Source organism: Pipistrellus kuhlii, unplaced genomic scaffold (genome assembly GCF_014108245.1).
Source record: "Pipistrellus kuhlii isolate mPipKuh1 unplaced genomic scaffold, mPipKuh1.p scaffold_m20_p_4, whole genome shotgun sequence".
Lineage (NCBI taxonomy): Eukaryota > Metazoa > Chordata > Mammalia > Chiroptera > Vespertilionidae > Pipistrellus > Pipistrellus kuhlii.
The window spans coordinates 65,323,316-65,331,564 of NW_023425540.1; the positions used below are offsets into that span (position 1 = coordinate 65,323,316).

Genomic DNA, 8,249 nt, shown 5'->3' on the forward strand with positions numbered 1-8,249 from the left:
TTCAGACCATGTAACATGTGTGCCTCCCATGGGGCAGTCTGGGAACCAGGTAGAACCCTTTGTATTAGCTTAGTTTTCAAAGTCACTGGGATGCTAATTAAGATTAGGTTCCTGAATGTGCAAATTGGAGAATCACCCAGTATTTCATAGTTATATGGGGTTGCTTTCCTGAGCTTCTGCTCAGCTAACATCCTGGTACTTCCTGGCTATTCTTGGCTCCCCAGAAACTTCCCACTTCTGTGATTGCACCACAACAGCAGAAAGATAGAGGAAAAATATCAGTGGGGCCCTTCCTAGAACTGCAGTCAACTAAACAGAGAGGAGATTCCTTTTCTTCACATTTTTCCCTCCTTTGCTATACTACCACTACTTCCATCACATGATTGCCTGCTGGCAGGTGCAGGAGAAAATAAAGAAGAAGGAAAGAGAATGAAAAAGACCTGGGAAATTTCTTCCACTCTCTCTGGGATTTAGCTCTTCTTTCTCTCTGAGCCAAAACTAGAGGGTCTGAGGTATTCTCTGTGTGTATACCTCAGTGCTAGGTTTGGGGATTCACACTCAGGGCACAAGGGCCCATGTAAGAATCAGCCAATGAATGCATAAATGGTAAAACAGCAAATCTATGTTTTTCTCTTTTTCTCCTTCCTCTCCTCTCCTCTCCTCTCCTCTCCTCTCCTCTCCTCTCCTCTCCTCTTCTCTCCCCTCCCCTCTCCTCCTCCTCCTCCTCCTCCTCCTCCTCCTCCTCCTCCTCCTCCTTCTTCTTCTTCTTCTTCTTCTTCTTCTTCCTCTTTCTCTCTCTCTCTCTCTCTCTCTCTCTCTCTCTCTCTCTCTCTCTCTCTCTCTCTCTCTCTCCCCCCCCCCCCATTAACAAATACTTAAACAAGGACATAACCAGAGAAAAGAACAGGAAATGCAGTCAAGCTAGAGAGAGCCAAGAAAAAAGAAGAATCCAGTCATAAGGTTAGAGACCACTATGCTATCTCTCATACCCAAACCTAGAATAATTTCTGAGTTCATAACCCTTTGAAGGAAAATTGAAAATATATATTGATAGCAGAATCCTAGGCATTTCCTCATTGGGACTGCACATGGAAAGTACCCATCTGATACTAAGTCCAGGTATTTAGCATTCTTTCATGTGCCTCCAAGCTGTGATGGCTTTGTGTACAAAAAGGACCCAACATGTCCCTAAAATCAAGAATTATGTGGGCCAAGGTTGTAGGTTCGATCCCCGGTCAGGGCACAAGGGCACGAACAAGAATCAACCAATGAATGCATAAATGGGTGAAACAGTAAATCTATGTTTCTCTCATTTTCTCTCCTCCTCCCCCTCCTCCTCCTCCTCCTCTTCTTTTTCTTCTTCTTCTTCTTCTTCTTCTTCTTCTTCTTCTTCTTCTTCTTCTTCTTCTTCTTGTTCTTCTTCTTCTTCTTCTTCTTCTTCTTCTTCTTCTTCTTCTTCTTCCTTCTCTCTCTCTCTCTCTCTCTCTCTCTCTCTCTCTCTCTCTCTCTCTCTCTCTCTCTCTCTCTCTCTCTCTCTCTCTCACCAATCAACCAATAAATTTTAAAAAGAATTACTTGGGCAGTGGGGTGATACCAACAAGATGGCAAAGTAGGAGACTACAGGCTCCATCTCTGCACAAAAAGCAACAATTAGCTACCCACCAACAGAAACTACTTCGAGAGAGCTCAGGAGTCACTTTAGAAATTCCAGCAACACAGCTCAGGAGTCCACTTTAGAAATTCCCCCCTAACTGTGTTGGGAGTGGGGGGGGGCGTGTAATATAAGTATAATCTCTCAGAAAGGGAAGAAAGAACAGTTTCATTTTGCCTGCATCACCCCATGCCCTAGGCCAGCACTACTCTGTGCCAGGAGGGAACTCAACTAGAAAGAGTTGCTATCAGCTTTCTCTGGCTTTTGAAACACTGCTCAAAGTACCCTGACTCAGCTTCGCCTCACCCAGCTTGGAACAGGAAGAGGCGCTGGAGATACCAGTCAGCCATGCAGTGAAAGCACCACAGTCCCAGTGAAATGCTCTGCAGACAAACTCAGCACCTTTCACCACTGAGGAAACCAACAGTCTGCACAACCACCCCGGACCCCTGCAGACTTCGCTGCTTTTCACACTATAGGAATTCGTGTTTACTTTAGGAGGCCAGCATGACCCTGATACCAAAGCTAGATAAGGGTACTTCAGGAAAAGAAAACGACAAGCAAATCACCCTAATGAATGTAAATGCAAAAATTCTCAGCAAAATGAATTTAACAGCATATTAAAAAGATTATACACCTTTGTCAAGTAGGATTTATCCCTGGGATGCAACGAATATGCAAATTGGTCAATGTGATACACTGAATTAATAGAATGAAAGACAAAAAAATCATATATACCATCTCAATAGATGCAATAAAAGCATTTGACAAAATTCAACATCTTTTTATGACAAAAAGCTGTCAACAAATTGGTTACAGAAGGAATATATCTTACCACTGCTTACATCATACTCAATAATGAAAGCTTTTCATCTAAAATCAGGAAGAAGACCTGGGTGCCCACTTTCACCACTTCTGTTCAATGCAGTGTTAGATGTCCTGCCAATGCAATTTTGCAAAAATAAATAAGTAGCATCCAAATCTGAGAAAAATAAGCAAAATTGTCTTTGTTTGCTGATGACATGCTCTTTTAGAGTCATGCACCACTTAAGATGAGGTGCTTTCTGAGAAATGCATCTTTAGACAATCTATTCATTGTGTGAACATCATAGTGTGTACTTACACAAATCAAAATGCTTGCCGAAACCGGTTTGGCTCAGTGGATAGAGTGTCAGCCTGCGGATTGAAAGGTCCCAGGTTCGATTCCAGTCAGGGGCACGTACCTAGGTTGTGAGCACATCCCTACTAGGGGATATGCAGGAGGCAGCTGATCGATGTTTCTAGCTCTCTTTCCCTCTCTCTTCCTTTCTGTAAAAAATCAATAAAATATATATTTTTTTAAATGCTGTAGGCCACTATTGTAACTGTATATGCCATAGTTTATATGACTGGAAGTGCAATAGATTTGTTTACACCAGCATCACCACATACTCATGAGATATATGTTGTGCTTTGAAATTATAATGGATATGATGTAACGTGGTAATAAGAATTTTTCAGCTCCATTATAATCTTACTAGAGGTCCAATGCACAAAATTCATGGAAGAGTAGGCCTTCACAGCCACAGCAGCTTCCTCGAAACCATGGCTGCAGCCCCAGCCTCGTCCAGAATGATGTCCAGTCTACTTAGCATATTATGCTCTTATCATCATAGATGTGACCAGCGTAGTCAATGCAATCTGTCATTGACCAAAGCATCATTATGCAGCATATGATTGTATGTATAAAATCCTAAAGATTCAACTATAAGAAAGATAAAATATTGCCATTTGCAATAACATGGATGGACCTTGAGAATATCATGCTAAGTGAAATATGTCAGAAAAAATTAAGGACCATAGACAAAAACTCATAAACAAAGACAATGGTATGGTAATTATCAGAGGGAAGGAGAGGTTAGTGGTAGTAAAGGGTAAAGGGGGCCAAATACATGGTGATGGAAAATGATTTGACTTTGGATGGTGGACACACAATGCAATATACACTAGATCATGTATCATAGAAATGTACACTTGATACTTATATAATCTTAAAAAGCAATGTCACCCCAATAAATTTAACTTTAAAAATTAAAAAAATACTTCACCCAAAACTGTTTGAACTAATAAATGGATTCAGTAAAGTTTTAGTATACAACATCAACATACAAAAATCAGTTGTTTCTAAACACTAACAATGAACTATCTGAAAAAAAAATTTGTAATATAATTGACAATAGCATCACAACAATAAAACACTTAGGAATAAATTTAACAGAGGAGATTAAAAATCTGTACACTAAAATTTATAAGACTTTGATGAAATAAATGAAAAATAAATGGAGAGATATTCCATGTTAATGGGTTGGAATAATTAATATTGTTAAAAGGACCATAGTACCCAAAACTTTCTATGGATTCAATGCAAATCCCTGTCAAAATCCCAATGGCAATTTTCACAGAAATAGAAAAAGTAATATATAAATAATAGAAATGGAATAACAAGTGAAACAAATAATAAATAAAATGATAAGATAAATAAATAATAATAGAAAAAATTTGTATGAAGACTAAATAGTCAAAATAGTTTAAGACAAAACAAAGCAAGAAGCCTCACAATTCTTGTTTTCAAACTGTATCACAAAATTATAATAAAACAATGTGGTACTGGCATAAAAACAGACACATAAACCAGTAGAACAGAAATAAATCCACACATATATGTTCAATTAATATTTGACAAGGGAGCTGCAAATAGTCAATGGGAGAAGGACATGGTGTTAGAACATCTGGACATGCACATACAAAAGAATGAAATTAGACCCCAAACCTACTGGACTCCCCAAAATTAACTCTAAATAGGTTAAGTACGTAAACATAACACCTGAAATCATTAACTCCTAGAAGGAAGCATAGGAGAGAAGCTTTGGTATCAGTGTTAGCAATGATATTTTGAACATGACATCAAAAGCACAAGCAGCAAAAGCAAACATCAACAAGCGAGACTACATCAAGTTAAAAAGCTTCTGCACAGCCAAAGAAACAATCAACAGAATGAAGGGAAACCTATGGAGTGGGAGAAAATAGTAATGTAATAAGTAGTTAATATTAAATATTACATACAACTCCATAGCAAAAAAAAAAAAAATTCAATTTAAAAAAAATGAGCAAATGACTTGAATAGACTTTTTTGTAAATGGCCAACCGGAAAATGAAAAGGTGCTCAGCATCACGACTCATCAGGACAGTGAGGTGAAGAAAACTAAAACCACAAGAACGTTTCCTCACACCTGTTAGCATGGTTATTATCAAACAGATAAGAGATAACAAATGTTGGGGAGGATATGAAGAAAAAGGAATGCTGGTACACTATTGGTGGGAATGTAAACTGAGGCCACAACAATGGAAACCCGTATGGAATTTCCTCAAAAAATAGAACTATCATATGATCTAGCATCCCGCTTCTGGGTATATATCTAAGGGAAATGGAATCGCTGTCCTGAAGAGATATCTGCACTCACGTGTTCATTGCACTCTATTCCACAATAGCCAAGACAGAAACAACAACAACCTAAGTAGTCCTCAGTAGATGAATGGTATTATATACAACGTAATGTTATTAAGCCAGAAACAAAGAAGGACATCCTGCATTTGCAATATGTGGATGGACCTTGGCATCATTCTGCGTCAAATAAAGGAAGACAAATATTGCATTGTACTCACTTATGTGTAAAATCTCAAATCATTACACTCATAGAAACGTAGACTAGAAGATGGTTGCCAGGAGTTAAGGGGTGGGAAAAATAGGTAGATATTTATCAAAAAGTGCAATTAATTCAGGGAATCTGATGTACAGCATGGTGACTATAGTTAATAGTATTGTATACTTTAAAGTTGCTAGGAGACTAGTGCTTTAATGTTCTCACCATAACAACAACTAAATGGTAACTAGGTAAGGTGAAGGGTGTGTTAACTAATTTTATTGTGGTAAACATTTTGCAATATATACCAGCATCAATCCAATTACACTGTATACCTTAAACTTATATGTGTCATATGTCAATAAAACTTGAGTGAAATAAAAAAAGATTAGATGAGACAAAAGGTACAAAACAAAACTTATTTCTGGTATAAGAAGATCACAGAGGTAGGAAAACATTTACATAGAAATGAGAGAGAATAAACCTCCCAGGACCGCGTCTGGCGAGTGGCTCATATTCTGCCAGCTTCGGAGACGGGAGGAAAAACAGGCCTGGCAGAGGCACCCATTCCATTCCCTGCTTGTTTGGTAGCTGGTGATTGGAAGGCACTCTGCGACAGTGAAAAACAAAAAAAAAACAAAAAAAAAAAATGAGAGAGAATACTTGATAAGATTAGAGAAAAATGTTGTGCAACCTGGTTCAAGGAAAGAATCTGTAAAATGACTGCTGATGAGGGGAAGGAGGAATGGAGGGAAAAGAGTAAGACTGTTATTGAGAGAGAATCATGGTGAGAGCTGAGCCAAATACATAATTGAAAGCAGAACTGGTTGGGACAAAAACAGACGTTTAAAAAGTGAGATCATAAAGCCAATTCTGAATAGGCACAGTATTTATACATGGAGATGGAATGGGTCCTAAGAGACTTCAAGATCTATCTCTTGCCTGTTTTTCTAAATGAGCCTCAGCTGTAATGCCCAGAAGGGTGTGGACCCTGAGAAAGAACATATCTATTAAGAAGGGTTTCTGGTGGCTAACTGGGTTCAAATTCTTTAAAATAATAATAATAATAATAATAATAAAAATTAAATTAAAAAAAAATGGCAGAGCCTCATTGCCATTTTGACAAAGGCCTCTCATGCAAACTGCACTTCAGGGAAAAGTCTGCACTGAGTTGCCTCCCTGCCTTATGTTTCTGCCATCTGAGTAGGCCTTGTGAAGGAGTTCTTGAATCCCATTTCAAACAGTATGATTGAGGTTTCCCTGACCCAATCAGAGCTGTGCAGCCATATCCCCATCAACATCATTTCTGACCAATCAGGACAGTGCCTTTTGGACCAATCAAAATGTGAGGACTTGGAGTCCTCATTTGCATCAAGATAGACCAATCAGGAAGGGGCAGGGACTCCTGTCTATATAAGCCAGTTCCCCTCTGACTCAGAGAGCACACTTTCCCTTTCCAAGGAAGGCTCTGTTTCCTTGGCTCAGCTGAAACACAAAAAGGGCACACCAGAGCAGTGTGGAGCAGACCAGCTTGGAGCAGAGCTGAGCTGTGTAGCTGGAGAGGAACCTGCCTCATAGCTGTGCTATATCACATTTGAGTTGTTTTTCACTGAATAATGTTTTCTTTTTCACTGCCCCCCAAATTGGCGATTCCTCTTGGTGTTGAAGTGGCACCAAGGAACGTGTGTTGACAAGGGACACATTCCCATTTGATAGTCCTATTAGATGGGAAATTCCTGTGTGCTTCATGTCTTTTGACGTACACCAATGGACATGAAATTGAGCCGAGAGACAACTATTAAAAGTCTTGCAATAGAAACATTAAGTTCTACTTGGCTAGGTACTTTGTTTAGATAATGTGATTTGTATTTAATTTAAATACTCATAAAGGTGGTCCCCTTATGGATTAAGGGCCTATCAACTCTTCACAATCTGAGCTAAAACTATTCACTGTATTGGTAAATATTCCTTTCCTCTTATTCCTTTGACAACTCTTTGCCTGCTTAATAGAGTCCAGTACTCATTTTAAAAGATACTTTTATTGCTGGTCTCCTAAATATAATATTATTTAAAAATGAAGAATCCTATATAATAAAACCCTAATATGCAAATCAACCAAATGGCAGAATAACCGGTCGCTATGATGCGCACTGACCACCAGGGGGCAGACGCTCAACACAGGATCTGCCCTCTGGTGGTCAGTGTGCTCCCTCGGGGAGAACCACTCAGCCAGAAACCAGGCTCATGGCTGGTGCGTGTAGCAGCAGTGACAGGAGCCTCTCCCACCTCCGCAGCAGCAGGGCTAAGGACCCCTCAGGGGATATCCGACTACTGCAGGGAGCAGGCCTAAGCCTGCAGCCAGACATTCCCCAAGAGGTCCCAGACTGCGGACTGCGAGAGGGCACAGGCCAGGCTGAGGGACCCTTCCTCCTCCCTCCCCCTCTCCCCAGTGCATGAATGTCATACATCGGGCTTATAGTTAATAAATAAAAAGAATGATTAGAAAATAACATTTTAACTGAATTTTAAGAATGTACCATGGAATAGTCTATGCAAATATTATATATTGAATTCTAAAAAAATATCTTCCAAATTTGTGCTCCTCAATTAAGAGTTTCAGGGTCCTTTTTTTCTATTTATAGTAACTGGGAAATAAGCACAGTGGAATTAAGTAATTCAATATGACTTATGAAATGTCCACCATAATTAGGTCAGAAGGCCTGGTTTTGCTATTTGCTAACCAAGAAATTAATTCTCTCTAACACCTCTTCCTATCTGTATGACCTCTACAAGATACTTAACCTCTTTATTTTATCACCTTTAAAATGAGAATGAAATGTGTGTGTGTGTGTGTGTGTGTGTGTGTGTGTGTGTGTGTGTGTGTTTATTTACACCAGGAATTGGGGAAGCACAAGTGA

At 39.2% G+C, this 8,249-nt stretch overlaps 1 non-coding gene across 1 annotated transcript; it reads left to right on the top strand.

Annotated features, from left to right (window-relative positions):
* Positions 1 to 5,812: 5,812 nt before the first annotated feature.
* Positions 5,813 to 5,952, top strand: LOC118704008. The gene has a single exon (XR_004983245.1). It is a non-coding gene; the product is annotated as a small nucleolar RNA SNORA7 (small nucleolar RNA).
* Positions 5,953 to 8,249: the final 2,297 nt, after the last annotated feature.